The sequence below is a fragment of the Schistocerca nitens genome, chromosome 11 (assembly GCF_023898315.1).
Source record: "Schistocerca nitens isolate TAMUIC-IGC-003100 chromosome 11, iqSchNite1.1, whole genome shotgun sequence".
Classification (NCBI taxonomy): Eukaryota; Metazoa; Arthropoda; class Insecta; order Orthoptera; family Acrididae; genus Schistocerca; species Schistocerca nitens.
This window is the reverse complement of record NC_064624.1, coordinates 40910503-40926696: the sequence shown is the minus strand read 5'-3', so window position 1 is coordinate 40926696 and position 16194 is coordinate 40910503. Positions and strand designations below refer to the sequence as shown.

At 38.7% G+C, this 16194-nt stretch overlaps 1 protein-coding gene across 1 annotated transcript in view; it reads left to right on the top strand.

The window, feature by feature from the left end:
- The window catches only part of LOC126213219 (uncharacterized), an 89631-nt gene that overhangs the window by 36748 nt on the left and 36689 nt on the right, over positions 1-16194 (top strand). The gene's annotated exons all lie outside the window — the stretch shown is intronic.

The window sequence follows — 16194 nt, the reverse complement described above, 5'->3', positions numbered from 1 at the left end:
ATGGCCTGAAGCTTCAATGCCTAGCTGACTCCAGGACTAACTACATCTTCAACACCTATCTCTACTGTGGAAAAGGTACTGATGGAGTAGGACCTTCCCCAGATGAGAAGAAGTATGCCATTATCACTCAGGCTGTCCTCAGATTGTGCAAGCCAATAGCACATGCTAACCGAAACAACACTGCTGATAACTGGTATGTGTCAATCGAACTTGCAGATGTGCTACAGAAAAATGATTTGACCACAGTGGGAACAATGCGGAAGAACCGAAAGGAAATTCCTGCATCTTTCTTGCCTTCCTGTAGGCATGAAGTTGGAACAATGCTGTATGGATTTACCAAACACATCACGCTCATTTTGCATGTACCTAAGAAAGGAAGAGCAGTAATTCTTATATCAACAATGCATCACTCCATAGAAGATGACGTGGAAAGTAAAAAAAAAAACCTGTAATAATAGCCCACTATAACAACACAAAGGGTGCTGTTGATACTGTAGACGAAAAGTGTGTCAAATATTGTTAAAGTTGCCGCACGCAACGTTGGACCATGGCCGTGGTTTTCCATATTCTTGACATGAGTGTTGTCAGTGCATATATTGTTCATTAGTCATTCAAGGAAAGAACTGTGCTTACCAGGATGAACTTCATGAAAGCCCTAGCGAAAGAACTAATCGAACATTCACTGCATGAAAGGATAGTGAATAAATGCCTCCCATGAGAATTGAGGTTTTCTATCGTTAGAGTTCTAGGAACTGAAGTACATCTCCATGAAGAGCTGGAAAAGGAGGACAAACTACCTAGGGATGGAAGGAAGCCATGTCGCATTTGTCCACCAAAAAAGAAGAGAAAGACAAGTTACTTGTGTCGCAAGTGCAAGGTCCCAATTTGTTTGGAATGCTCTTGTAAGGTGCGTCCGCAGTGCGTGTAAGGTGGTGCGTAATGTGGCCGCTTTCAGTAGTGCAGATTTTTTCTGTTTCATTTGCTGTCAAGAATTCTCATTAAATTTAACACCGGTGGTACTTGATCAACATTAACCTGCAACAACCAAGTTTCAAGTAAAGAACTACACTTAGATATTTGGATATTTGTCAATTACTGTAAATTTCAATGAGAATTTAGAGTGCAATATGAATAAGTCTTTTTCACAGCACCGAAACAATATTTTGTTCATAATTTACCATTTATGTATAATTGAAGAATAAGTATGTAGTACTAAATTCAAAAAGTAGCACTAGATTGGTGATTTTTACTTATTTTTCCCACCTTCTGAATGCAGTCCACGGGACTGCATGACTGTAGTTGCATGAGAAGTACTCAATACTGTGATTAGGGGTTAAGAGCATCTGCTCCAGGGCGAAAGGTACTCTAGTGAATACCAGAAGGACTTGTGGCAAAAAAACTAGGGCCTAAGACCCTGTGGTATGCACTGGTTGTGCAGTACGGTGGTTAGACTTAGAATCTCGTATGGAGCCATAGTGTCGTGGGAGAAGGTGGACCAGCAGGTTACAGCTAAGAAGCTTGCTAAGGTGCAGAGACTGGACTGCTTCGCTATAACAGGCAGAATTAGTAGCACGGCAACTGCTGGGATTGAAGCCGTGCTGGACATGCCTCCATTACACCTTTGGGTGTGAGTTTAATCTCTTGGCTGTTCAAGCCCAGGATTACAGAGCTTCTTTCAAAACACGGCTTTGGCATCATTAACTTGCCATGTTTTTGCTTATCGACCTTGGACCAGTATTCTATGTGCTGTCTTCTAAGCCAGTTCTGTAGTTCTAGTTTGATCATAGCCTTGGTGATTGTCAGGACAGGTTCCGGTCCAATGAATGGAGTCTCTGCCCCCAATTTGTCAGCTTGTTCATTGCCACCGATCCCTGAGTGGCCAAGGACCAACATTGGTTTTACCCAATCGCTTCCCCCTAGCTCCACCAGAGCCCTGTGACATTCTGCAATAATTTTAGATCTTGTTACAGGAGTTGCTAATGATTTAAGGTCTGTCTGGCTGTCTGAATAGATGTAGATGCTACGATCCTTCTAGCACCTATGTATTTTTTCCTACACACACACACACACACACACACACACACACACACACACACCCTGATTGCAGTAATTTCAGCTTGGAATACAGAGGCCAGTTGTCCTAGAGAGATGATGCCCTCCAGTCTTCGCTGAATTCCATATACCACGGCCCCAGCACCTTGGTCTGATTTCGACCAATCAGTGAACCAGACAATGTCCCCAGTATGGTGTCAAACTGTTTTTTCTTACTGTTCCCAACTTCAAATTATTATATTGTAAAGCTTGTTGAAGCAGTTGGGAGTTATTATATAGTCGGCCGGCAGTTCCCCAGCCATTCCTATATTTGCCTCACTCTCTATATTAGTGTGTGGGTCTGGATATCTCAATGAGATCCAGTTTTTACCAGTTTTGAGTCTGTATGCACCAGCTGCTTCCCAAAGGTTTAGTGGAGGCATGTCCAGCATGGCTTCCACCCCAGTGGTTGGTGTGCTACTAATTCTGCCTCTTGTGATGAAGCAGGCCAGGCTCAGCACCTTAGCAAGCTTCTTAGCTGCAACCTGCTGTTCTACCTTCTTCCAGGACACTACGGCCTTATAGGAGATCCTAAGTCTAACCACTGTGCTGTATATCCAGTGCATACCTCAGGTTCTTAGGCCATAGTTTTTTGCCTAAAGTCCTTCTGGTACTCACTAGAGTACCTTTCGCCCTGGAGCAGATGCTCTTAATGTGAGGGGTCCATATTAGTTCCTCATCTAAGGGTACCCCCTAGATTTTTCACAATCCCCTTCACAGATTGAGTTTCATCAAAAAGCTTTAGATTCCAACTTCAGTGTTGGAAGTAAATTTGCCAAGTATTACTATGACAAGGTCATCGGTGTATCCTTCACAAAATCATTGCCTGGAATCTAGTTTCTCAATGAGTTTGTTCACCACTAGATTCCACAATGAAGTGGGCAAAACTCCTCCTTGTGGAGAATCTCTAGTGGTGTTAATTACCATCTTTTCATTCATCACGGTGGCTTCTACCCTCCTCCTACTAAGCATGGCCTTAGTCCACCTACATATAGTGGTCACAAGGTCATGCAGCTCTGCTGCCCTAATCATGGAATCAACGGTTGTCTTACAAAAAGTTCCCTCAATGTCCAGGAAGATGGAGTAGGCTCTTTCTTGAAAGCAAAGGGCTTTCTCCACCCTCACAACAAATGGACAGAAAACTTTCTCTGGTGATTTACCTGGTTGATGTGTGTGTTGGTTTGAATATAGATGAGCCATAGTTAGCCTCCTCTCCCCAACATGTACATTAACCAGACTGATTGATCTCATTTCCTTGGGCCTGTTATGATCAGTTTTCCCTGGCTTTAGAATAAAGACAACTGTCACTGCCCTCCAGGCATTGGGAATGACTCCCGCTGCTAGGCTAACCCTGAATAACCTGCACAGCACTCTTACAAGATTCTCTCCTGCTTGTTTCAGGAGAGCTGGAAAGATTCCATCGGGGCCAGGTGACTTGACCAGTTACAATGTTCCCACTGCCCATTGGATTTTACTGAAATCGACACACGCCTTGGCAGGTCACAGTCCTCTCTTTGAGTGGCTGTGAACCATTGTCTTTCAGGGGTCGCATTCTGGCCTATGTTATCCGCCAGAGCATATTGAGGAAAATGAATTTTGAGGAGCAGTTCCAGTGTCTCACATGCTGTTTTTGTATTTTCCCCATCCTCCTTCCTCAACGTACCTTCTGGATTAGTTCGTACCCTAGTGAGGAGTTTGTGAAGCCTGGCTTGAATTAAGCACCTCCCCATGCTTGTCACTTTAAAACCTTATGAAATATTCTAAGATAAATATTACATTAAATATTGGTGGAAACATAATAAACTGCCATCATGAAACTGTTAAAATAAGTAAACACAAAGGAATATTTGTATACAAACAAATGCGTCTTATCAGGTTAGATCATAATTTCCTGCTTATTTACATGGTGCTTTATGCTACTATGTAGCACATACGAAGTTTGAATTCAACCAATTGAACTGAACATATCTTGTTCACACTGCATAATAGTTAATTTTCCAAAAACGTGTGAACACATACTGACCAAGGATAAAGGTAAGGGTGTAGTGCAAAATATACTGTCTTTTGGTGTATGGAATTGTGGAGTATATTTAGCTCTTGTCAAATTAATTGAGTAGTTTTAGTCAAATTTTAGATACCCTGGATACAGTTGAGTTCCAGATAAACTGTACAGTTTGATGTGTGGTTTGTGCTTGTGGCAGTTTTGGCTTAACAGTAGTAAAATTCAGCCATATTGTAATCATCAGTGTTTATAAAAACTTATTAATGAAAAACTTTACAGTGTTATATTTAACTCCTGAAGTTCAGATGCACAGTTTGGTATAATACCGTTGAATTCAGTTTTAGTGTTTTTCTATATAATACTTGTGAATAATGTTCTATAGCCGGAAAGTGACAAATTAGCAGTTGGCTATGCATCTGATTTTTTGAGAGATCAATCAGCATAGTTAGAATATTTGATATGTTGAATCCTTTGCTTATTGCTGTTCCTCACTTACTTTGGCTGCATTCATCTTTTGTTTGTCAATGGGTTGATGAGTATGTTTAAATGTGTGACAAATTCTACTTGCCATCATAGCATTGACCTTCGAAATGTCCTAAACTTCCTCAAAGATACTATTGCAAAAGTTGTATGAATGGGAATTTAAATACTGCCTCGCAGTTGTCGGCTTTCTCTCTCAGGAAAGTATTCCCAATGGATAGCCGGTTAATGGTATTTCTCTTGGCTTGGGAGGAACATAGTTCACCAGAGAAAAATATTAAATGTATATTTATTTATTTATTATTTATTGTTCCGTGGGACCAAATTAAGGAGAAGTCTCCATGGTCATGGAACGAGTCAATACATGAAATTATAACACGATTGTAGAAACAGATAAAATGAAATATAAAAAAACATATTCAGGTGACAAGTCGTAAATTTAAAGAAAGAAAATCAACAATGTAACACTGGAATTTGTTTAATTTTTTAGCTCTTCCAGGAGCTCCTCGACAGAATAGAAGGACTGAGCCATGAGGAAACTCTTCAGTTTAGACTTAAAAGTGTTTGGGGTACTGCTAAGATTTTTGAGTTCTTGTGGTAGATTATTGAAAATGGATGCAGCAGAATACCGCACTCCTTTCTGCACAAGAGTCAAGGAAGTGCATTCCACATGCAGATTGGATTTCTGCCTAGTATTAACTGAGTGAAAGCTGCTAACTCTTGGGAATAGGCTAATATTGCTAACAACAAACGACATTAAAGAAAATATATACTGTGAGGGCAATGTCAGAATTCCCAGACTATTGAATAGGGGTCGACAAGAGGTTCTCGAACTTACACCACATATAGCTCGAACAGCCCATTTTTGAGCCAAAAATACCCTTTTTGAATCAGAAGAATTACCCCAAAAAATAATACCATATGACATAAGCGTATGGAAATATGCGAAGTAGACTACTTTTCGTGTTGAACTGTCACTTATTTCAGATACTGTTCTAATGGTAAATAAAGCAGCATTTAGTTTCTGAACAAGATCCTGAACATGGGCTTTCCACAACAGCTTACTATCTATCCGAACTCCTAGGAACTTGAACTGTTCCGTCTCGCTTATAATATGCCCATTCTGTCTGATCAAAATATCAGTTCTTGTTGAATTGTGAGTTAGAAACTGTGAAAACTGAGTCTTACTGTGATTTAGCATCAAATTATTTTCCACAAGCCACGAACTTATTTCATGAACTACGTTATTTGATACTGTTTCAATATTACACACAAGATCCTTCACTATCAAGCTGGTGTCATCAGCAAACAGAAATATTTTTGAATCACCTGTAATACTAGAAGGCATATCATTTATATAAATAAGAAACAGCAGTGGCCCCAGCACCGACCCTTGGGGAACGCCCCACTTAACAGTGCCCCATTGGGACGGAACATCACTACCACTTTCAATATTGCGGAGAATTACCTTTTGCTTTCTGTTCTTAAGGTAAGAGGCAAACCAATTGTAAGCTACTCCCCTTACTCCATAATGGTCCAACTTCTGCAGTAACATTTTGTGGTCAACAGTCAAAAGCCTTCGTTAAATCAAAGAAAACACCTAGCGTTCGCAACCTTTTATTTAATTCGTCCAAAACCTCACAGAGAAAAGAGAATATAGCATTTTCAGTTGTTAAACCATTTCTAAAACCAAACTGAACATTTGACAGCAAATTATGTGACTTTAAATGCTCCAGTAACCTTGCATATACAACCTTCTCGATAACTTTAGCAAACACCGATGGCATAGAAATAGGTCTATAATTGTCAACATTATCCCTGTCTCCCTTTTTATAAAGTGGCTTCACTACCAAGTACTTTAATCGGTCAGGAAACCGACCACTCCTAAAGGAAAAGTTACATATATGGCTAAGTACTGGGCTAACATACATAGAACAATACTTCGGTATTCTGCTAGATTCCCCGTCATATCCATGAGAGTTCTTGGTCTTTAGTGATTTAATTATTAACTCAATCTCCCTCTTGTCAGTATCATGGAGGAGCATATCAGGTAACAGTCTCGGAACACTTTTTTCTAAGAGCGCTATATGATTCCCTGTTGGGACTAGGTTTCTATTTAGTTCACCTGCTATATTCAGAAAGTGATTGTTAAATACTGTACATATATGCGACTTATCAGTAACATGGACATTCCCACATATCTGTTCGTGTTTCAATGTTAAATGACAAATGTTCAGTGACAATCAATCCTGTACATTTGATGATACATTAATATCTCACTCGTAGTATTTGAAAGTTTGAATGCAAGATAAATTTTAAGTTACCTTAATTATTTGTTCAAATTTCCAGTGGTACTTACAGAGACTTGATACCATATATTACAGATTATAAAACTCATTTCTTTGTTCAAAAAAGTGCCTTCAAAGTTGAGGTGTGTTATACTCGAATTTAATATAACAAGTCCAGTGTTGGCGTCAAAATTCCTGGTTGCCTTAAAATTTGCCACATATTCAATGCTGCAGGAAATCTATCTAGCAACATTGGATTCAATTGCACCAATGCAACGAACATGAGTTAATGGGATTCACAAGCTTGCTAACAGTGTCTCCCTCATGCCCCACAATCACAAACCAAGAGCACTGTCTAGCCTGTGACGTGTCATTGCAGTCTACAGTGCCAGCAAACTTTAATTGAAAGTGATTTGTGTTATTGGTAACAGAAGAATATTTTCTTTAGTAGCTAGCTTCACAGTGGAAAAAATAAAAGGTACTCATATGATGCAGGCTATAAATAGAAAGTAAAAGCATATGCAAAACAATGTGGAAACACAGCAGCTGAGCAGCATTCCAGTCCTCCAGCAACAGAAAAAAAATTGCTATTGGCAGGCTAGTAAAGAAGAACAGAAAAACATGAGGAAGGCCAAATGTGCAAATAGGGGACTGAATACAAAATGGCGAAAACTAGAAGATGCTGTACTGAAATGGATTCAAGCACACCATCCAAATGGTGTTCGAATTGCTACAAAAAGTCTCAAATACATGCTTGTAAGCTAGTGCTACAGTGGAACTTAACAGATACTAAGGGTGAAAATGTTTGGTGCTACAGGTTTATAAAGTGTCATGGACATAGCATGTGAACCAAGACCAAAACATCTCATAAAATTCCACAAGAGTATGACAATAGTAGTACCTTTCCATCACATTATTATACAACATAGAAAGAAAACCAGTATGGAACTAAGTTAAATAGTGCATAAAGACTTGATTGCCAAGTAACAAAATTGTTGCCATGAAAAGTGCTAAAATGGTAACTATTAAAACAGGTGAACATGAAAAAATGCACTACACTGTTGTTCTTTCGTGTTGTGTTGATGGCACTAAACTTAATCCAGTGATCATTTTCAAGTGCTAAAAAACGTCAAAACCTTGTGGAATACTGGCAGGTGTTGTTCATGTATGTGACAGGAGTTGGATGGATGAGGCTGGTATGAAACTGTGGATTAACAGAAGCAAAGGAAAGTCACTTCATTGAAGATGAGTTTTCTTCTTGTGCTAGATCACTTCAGTAGTCATTTGTAAAATTCTGTGAAAGAGAAATGGAGACAATTAAATACAGAGCTTGCTGTTATTGCAGGAGGACTTACTTCACAATTGCAACTTCTTGAAAAATACACTACACTGAAAAGCCAGGAAAACTGCTGGTGAATCCTGTGGATGCCTTGGGCAGATGGAGGGAATATTTTGAAGAGTTGCTCAATGTAGGTGAAAATACGATCAGTAATGTTTCAGATTTCGAGGTAGAACGGGATAGGAATGATGATGGAAATAGCATCACATTTGAGGAAGTGGAGAAAATGGTCAATAGATTGCAGTACAATAAAGCAGCTGGGGTGGATGAAATTAAGTCGGAACTCATCAAATACAGTGGAATGTCGGGTCTTAAATGGCTACACAGGATAATTGAAATGGCCTGGGAGTCGGGACAGGTTCCATCAGACTGGACAAAAGCAGTAATCACACCTATCTTTAAACATGGAAACAGAAAAGATTGTAACAACTACAGAGGTATCTCTTTAATCAGCGTTGTGGGTAAAATCTTCTCAGGTATTGTTGAAAGGAAAGTGCGAGTATTAGTTGAGGACCAATTGGATGAAAATCAGTGTGGGTTTAGGCCTGTTAGACGTTGTCAGGACCAGATCTTTAGCTTACGGCAAATAATGGAGAAGTGTTATGAGTGGAACAGGGAATTGTATCTATGCTTTATAGATCTAGAAAAGGCATACGACCAGGTTCCTAGGAGGAAGTTATTGTCTGTTCTACGAGATTATGGAATAGGAGGCAAACTTTTGCAAGCAATTAAAGGTCTTTACATGGATAGTCAGGCAGCAGTTAGAGTTGACGGTAAATTGAGTTCATGGTTCAGAGTAGTTTCAGGGGTAAGACAAGGCTGCAACCTGTCTCCACTGTTGTTCATATTATTTATGGATCATATGTTGAAAACAATAGACTGGCTGGGTGAGATTAAGATATGTGAACACAAAATAAGCAGTCTTGCATATGCGGATGACTTAGTTGTGTTGGCAGATTCGATTGAAAGTTTGCAGAGTAATATTTCAGAGCTAGATCAGAAATGTAAGGACTATGGTATGAAGATTAGCATCTCCAAAACGAAAGTAATGTCAGTGGGAAAGAAATATAAACGGATTGAGTGCCAAATAGGAGGAACAAAGTTAGAACAGGTGGACAGTTTCAAGTACTTAGGATGCATATTCTCACAGGATGGCAACATAGTGAAAGAACTGGAAGCGAGGTGTAGCAAAGCTAATGCAGTGAGCGCTCAGCTACGATCTACTCTCTTCTGCAAGAAGGAAGTCAGTACCAAGACTAAGTTATCTGTGCACCGTTCAATCTTTCGACCAACCTTGCTGTATGGGAGCGAAAGCTGGGTGGATTCAGGTTACCTTATCAACAAGGTTGAGGTTACGGATATGAAAGTAGCTAGGATGATAGCAGGTACTAGTAGATGGGAACAATGGCAGGAGGGTGTCCACAATGAGGAAATCAAAGAAAAACTGGGAATGAACTCTATAGATGTAGCAGTCAGGGCGAACAGGCTTAGATGGTGGGGTCATGTTACACGCATGGGAGAAGCAAGGTTACCCAAGCGACTCAAGGGTTCAGCAGTAGAGGGTAGGAGGAGTCGGGGTAGACCAAGGAGAAGGTACCTGGATTCGGTTAGGAATGATTTTGAAGTAATAGGTTTAACATCAGAAGAGGCACCAATGTTAGCACTGAATAGGGGATCATGGAGGAACTGTATAAGGGGGGCTATGCTCCAGACTGAACGCTGAAAGGCATAATCAGTCGTAAATAATGATGATGATGATGATGATGATGATGATGATGATGATGATGATGATGATGATGACTGAAAATCCAAATAAGCTGGTACACCTGTGTAATATGATGTAGAGCCCCAGTGAGCATGCAAAAGTCCTGCAACACAACATGGCATGTACTCAGCTAATGTTTGAAGTACTGCAGGGGAAGAATTGACACCAAGAATCTTGCAGGGCTGACCATAAATCAGAAAGAGTATGAGGGACTGGAGATCTTTTCTGAAGAGCATGTCATGAGACATCCCAGTTTTGCTCAGTAATGTTAATGCCAGGGGAATTTGGTGGCCAGCAGAAGTGTTTCTCAGAAGAGTGTTCATGGAGCCACTCTGTAGCAATTCTACTGGTATTGCCCAAGTCTGTCATATTGCACAATGGACATGAATGGCTGCAGGTGATCAGACAGGATACTTATGTACGTGTGATCTGTCAGTCATATCAAAATGTATCAGGTGTCCCATATCACTCCAGCACATGCCCTACACCATTACAGAGCCTCCACCACCTTGAACAGTTCCCTGCTGAAGTATTGTCCATAGATTCATGAGGCTATCTCCATACCTTTACACATCCATCTGCTCAATACAATTTGAAATGACTCATCTGACCAGGTAACATGTTTCCAGTCTCAACAGTCCAATGCTGGTGTTGACAGGCCAAATTGAGGTGTAATGCTTTGTGTCGTGCAGTAATCAAGGGTGCACGGTGGGCCTTCGGCTCCAAAAGCCCATATCAGTGATGTTTTGTTGAATGGTTTGCACGCTGATACTTTTTGTTGGCCCAGTATTCAAACCTGCAGCAATTTGTGCAAGGATTGCACATCCATCATGTTGAATGATTCTCTTCATTTATTGGTGGTCCCATTCTTGCAGTATCCTTCTCTAGCCACAGCAATGTCAGAAATTTTATATTTTAATGGATTCCTGATATTCACTGTACACTCATGAAATGGCCATATGGGAGTATCTCCACTTCATTGTTATCTCAGAAATGCTGTCCCATCGCTCATGCACTGGCTATAACGTCACATTCAGACTCAATTAAATCTTAATTACCTGCCATTGTTGAAGCAGTAACTGATGAAACAGCTGTGCCAGACACTTCTTGTTTTATATAGGCATTGCAGTCTGCAGTGTCATATCCTGCTTGTTGACATACCTCTATCTTTGAATACGCATGTGTATACCAGTTTCCATGGCATTTCAGTGCATTTAAATTGTAAATGGAAGAGGATTGGAACAAATGGGTGATGGATTAAGCCCAACATGAATTCATGACAAAGGGAGTTCTAAAATGATCTACAAACAAACAAGTGTGTCAGTCAGTAAAGCAGTTGCGATGTAGGGTGAGAGAAAATATCGTCGTTAAATCTTTTAGTAGGTCAACATAAATAATGCTCATAATGGTAGTGAAGACCATCTTATATATAGAGGACAATGATGCTGAGGAAAGTTGAGATAATGAATGTCAGTGATCTTACAAGGTCATTTTGGTTTTATAAACTAAGAAATTTTTTGGCTGACTTTGCAATCTAATAAAAAAATGGTAAAAATGTACTTTCCTTAAAATTGATTGAAAATTAAGGAGCACCTTATAGTCTGTAAAATATGGTAGTTATTTTCTTCGAATACAATTTGATTTGATCTGATGAGCTCACATCAATGTACTTAAGGATTGTTGCTGCTGTCCAGATGGTCACCAGATTGCATATAGTGATCTGCAGAACAAAACAGTATTTGTACTGTGCCACTGTTCTTTACTATCTCCTTCTTTCATCTCACCATGGGTCTTAATACAGTCCTATTACAGTAGCACTCAAAAATGTTTTATAGATAGCATTAGTTACAATTACATAAACATAAGTGTGTAATACAAAAAACTGCCATTGGGTAATCGAAGGATATGAAATTGTAATCTATTTATTACAAGTCTGCTTATCTATTTGCATGAGATATGAGACAATTGTCAGAGTGTGTGTTACCATAAGTGCTGATGTGATAAGAAATACCACTCCATCCATGGTAAGAAGATCGCAGCACTGCATTGATACCAATGGTCATCACTTTGAACACCTTCTGTAAATGGATGTTCAAGCCACCTTTTTGACCTTCATTGACCTTCAAAGAAGTTAGTGTTAAACATCGTCGGATTCATCTCCATAGCTGCTATCAGAAAATAAGTATCAAACTGTAGCATCCCATTTAAAAAGCAAAGTTGACCTTTATATCTCTGAAGCAACAATCAACCAATTTCATACTGTGGCCCCTGTTGTACCATGCAACTTTTGTCCCACAAACCTCTCAACTCCTATCATACTTTCAGAGTTACTCTTGGCTGCAGTAGTTAGTGACTCACCCTGTATACTCCACACCATCAGAAAAAAAATGTTAAATTTATTTTTGTCACTCCATAAAACCTTAAATCTGTCTTTGGCATTCCAAGTTAAGGGTTTCCTTGGAAAGTCTATCCTGTCCCTAGTTTTTGAATTTATGAGCTGGTTTATTTCATTTATCATGTAAATCGCCTGTTACTAAGTGACTTTTTATGGTAGGCGTGTATGGGCTCAGTCAATTATGTTGCTTCAGATCATCCCTGATTTGTTGAGGTGTTTCTCTTGGAGCTACAGCTGATTGCCTACAAATCATTCTGTCCTTAGCACAAACCATTTCAGATGAGAATAGCTCGAGGTTGTACCAAGACCTTATCATCTGAAATACGTAGAAATACGCCATTATCAGCCAATGTGCTACTTAGACTATATTACACTTCCAAATACGGCATGTTCTTTCGCTGCACTCATTGTATTACATATTCTTTTCATTTATTTTTCTTTGATATGTGCATATTATAAATTATATTCTCATCAACTAGGTAGTAACAAATTATATGGAACCACTTTAAGAGCAGTTCTAGATGCTTCAGTCTGGAATCTCACGACTCCTACAGTCGCAGGTTCAAATCCTGCCTTGGGCATGGATGTGTGTGATGTCCTTAGGTTGGTTAGGTTTAAGTAGTTCTAGGGGACTGATGACCTCAGATGTTAAGTTCCATAGTGCTCAGAGCCATTTCAACCATTTTAACAATTGTTAAGCATTGCATTTGCTGTAACCTAAGAGAAAATTTTATATATTATTTTCTTCGTATTATTTTTTAAAAAAGCATAGCAGCTGTATACCAATAAGATTGTAACAATGAGAAGTCTTTGCTGTTAGATTCAGAAGCGTCTGACCCACCTTAAATTTCAAGGTGGTGGGTTACTCTGTACTGTTAATGAAATAAAATAAATCAATAAATCAATGTCTTTCATCCTCGCTCTTCATCAAGGATGATCGGACGTAGCTTATTGGTTACTGTTACTTGCTGTTCATGCCATTGACTTCGCACACTTGTTAGTTGTTGCAATATGCCATACTCTGTAGCAGTGCTAGACTGTTACCTGCCAGTCTTGAAGACATGCCAAACAGTTTGTTTCACATCAAGCAAGTGTTCCATTTTGTTATACTTCTAGTTCTCTACAAGTAAACAATCTCTGAGTGAATACCTGAGTTATAGTGGTCAATGAATACCATGCCATCAAGGCAAGTTACATACTTTTGAGCTAAAAGAATATATATACTTACATTGTTGTATGATTTTGCTCATTTAGTAGATATGTAACAACAGCAGCATGAAGTGCTTGATGGAGTGACACTTAAATGCATTGCTCTTCTGTGACTGCATGCAAGCAGTACTGACAGCATAACAACGCAACTGAAAAATACTTCTGAGCACTGCTGTAGCCTAACAAAACACCCCAAATACTGTTATCTGCATATTTGCAGAGACTTTTTGACCTCCTTGCTGTAGTTCATTTGCAGTACATACAGCACCACTATGCTGTACTGCGAAGGTATTACAAATGAGAAACAAATTTTTTTGTTTTGCTCAGTTACAGGCCAGCTAAGGTTTAACATTTCTTTATGCTACTCCTTCATCTGTACATGTATTTCTCTCCACTCACCTGATGTCTAGTTTCTATCTTGTCTTTTTGGAACTATTTTGCTGTGGAGAATTTATCAACTCAATTCTGTTTCTGTATTTGGTTTGGTTTTCAGTTTCTTGCTTATTTATACAAGTGTCTTGTAGGTCTTTGTGCACTTCTGTAAGCCAATGAGTTTTTTCAGTATGCTAAGACTCATTACCCTTCTTTGCCAAATTCTGGCCCCAGTTATTTTCCTACATATTTATGTATACTTGTCTATTGTTTCAGAATTTAAATGTTTGTACTGGTGTTCTGTTTCCTAATACCTTTTCTTTTTTCATAATTTTCACTATCATTTGTTAAATCTGAAATCAGTGTTTATGATACAGATGTGTATTCTGGCCAAATGACTGCCTTGCGAGTCAGAGGTTCTGCAATTTTGGAGAATGAATTTTTACTATGAACATCTTCTGTTTACTGTAATGCAAAGTCCATCTTTCATAGTCTTCCTCTTGTGGCTCCATTTTCTCCACCATTTGGCTATATGACTTATCATAGATCCTTAAATTTGTCTTCCCCTGATACTCTCATACTCAGTATTTGAGTGGGATTTTGCAGTATTGCTGTTCCCCCATTACTGCTTCTTATCAGAGGAGATGAGTAGTCATGCTTTTCCTACTGTTTTTCTTTCTCTCTGTTTTGTACCTTCTCTACGCTATCAGTATTGCTAAATTATCTACAAAAGTATAACAGTCAATTTTGACATCCATTTTCTAACCAAGTAGTATTCAACTTGTGGTATTATGTTCTGACAAGTGCTCCATCTGTTCAATGTTCATTTTTCTATTATGGTCTGAAAGAAGAATGGAGTTAGTCCATTGCCTTGGCTAAAGTCTGTTCTTATATCAAATGAGGCTGAAGTTCTTTTAAAAGGACTCATGTTGTATTCTGCATGTCAGATTTTTTAAGTATTTTGAATAAAAGCAGTCGTGCTTTATAGTCATAAGCCTTCTAAAATTTTACAAATATATTCCAATAGTATTTTGCCACTTTAGTCCTTCGTCAATCTGCCCATCACAGGACCTTCCTGTCCTAAGCCATCCCTGATATATCTTGTATTTTAGAATTTCTGCTGTTGTTTTCTCCTTGAACTTTTCATGTAATTTCTTTGAATCTTCTGTGAACATGATTATCAGTTATTCTAGGCCAGGAACCACTTTTATTAATCAGTGGTAATGGTCAATTTCAACAGGTATCTATGTCTGACTATGAAATTTATCAAGTTCTTGGAATTGTGCTTTGTTATTGGCACATAAGCTATGTGATATTCTCAAATCATATTAGTGTTGATTGCATATCTTTTTATTGATTTAGTGATGTATATGTGGGGTGGGGCGGATGGTTATCTGCCAACAATTTAGCTAACTGTCTTTTTCTTACCATTTGTCCTTTTTTCTTACATCCACAGTCAGGCAGACATTTATAAATGAAAACATTTTCTCCCTGGACTGTTATGGTACATATTTATTCAAAATTAATTTGGCGGCTGTACGATTCTCAAGTGGTAAGTCAGTGTGATGTCTGAAACCTTTATAATTCCTTTTGAGGTAGTATTTTCCTTGTGTTAACCGTGTTTGCAAATTCCATAGTCATTACAAGACTGGAGTCTTCATAATCTGTATGTCCAGACAATGTTAGTACTTAATGTACTAATTTCTGTCAGTCATATCGTACTGCACATCTTTATATCCACTCCCCAATGACTAGGCATGACATGTAATAACTTCGACATAGTTCATAGTAAGCTGTCACCTGAGAATGGCTTAAGTCAAAATTCCAGTTGTGAATACATTTAATTAATAGCAGTTTAGGCAGAAAGTGTTCTCATCTCCATTCTGTACCAATCTGAGGATAAAAATTTAATAAAAACTTACGTTTTCCTCTGGAACTTCAACAGATGCTTCTCAACATAGTTCTCAGGACTGTTTTGCTTTCTGCATTGTTCTTGTTAACATGATTTATTGTGCATCAATTATTGTGTACCTCTCATCTAAATATTGGATTACTGCAGGGAGTGAGTCTTTCTGGAGGTAATGGAAAAATTTGGTACTGATTGCAACATAGATTTGACGTTTATGAATGCAGAGCCTAGTCTGGGATAGTTTCGCGAATTTCTTCCCTGTGTTCTATGTAAAAATCTACAGTTCTCTGAATGTGGTATTTCTTCATCTGTGAATGTGCTGTTTTGTAATACCAATTTTGTTA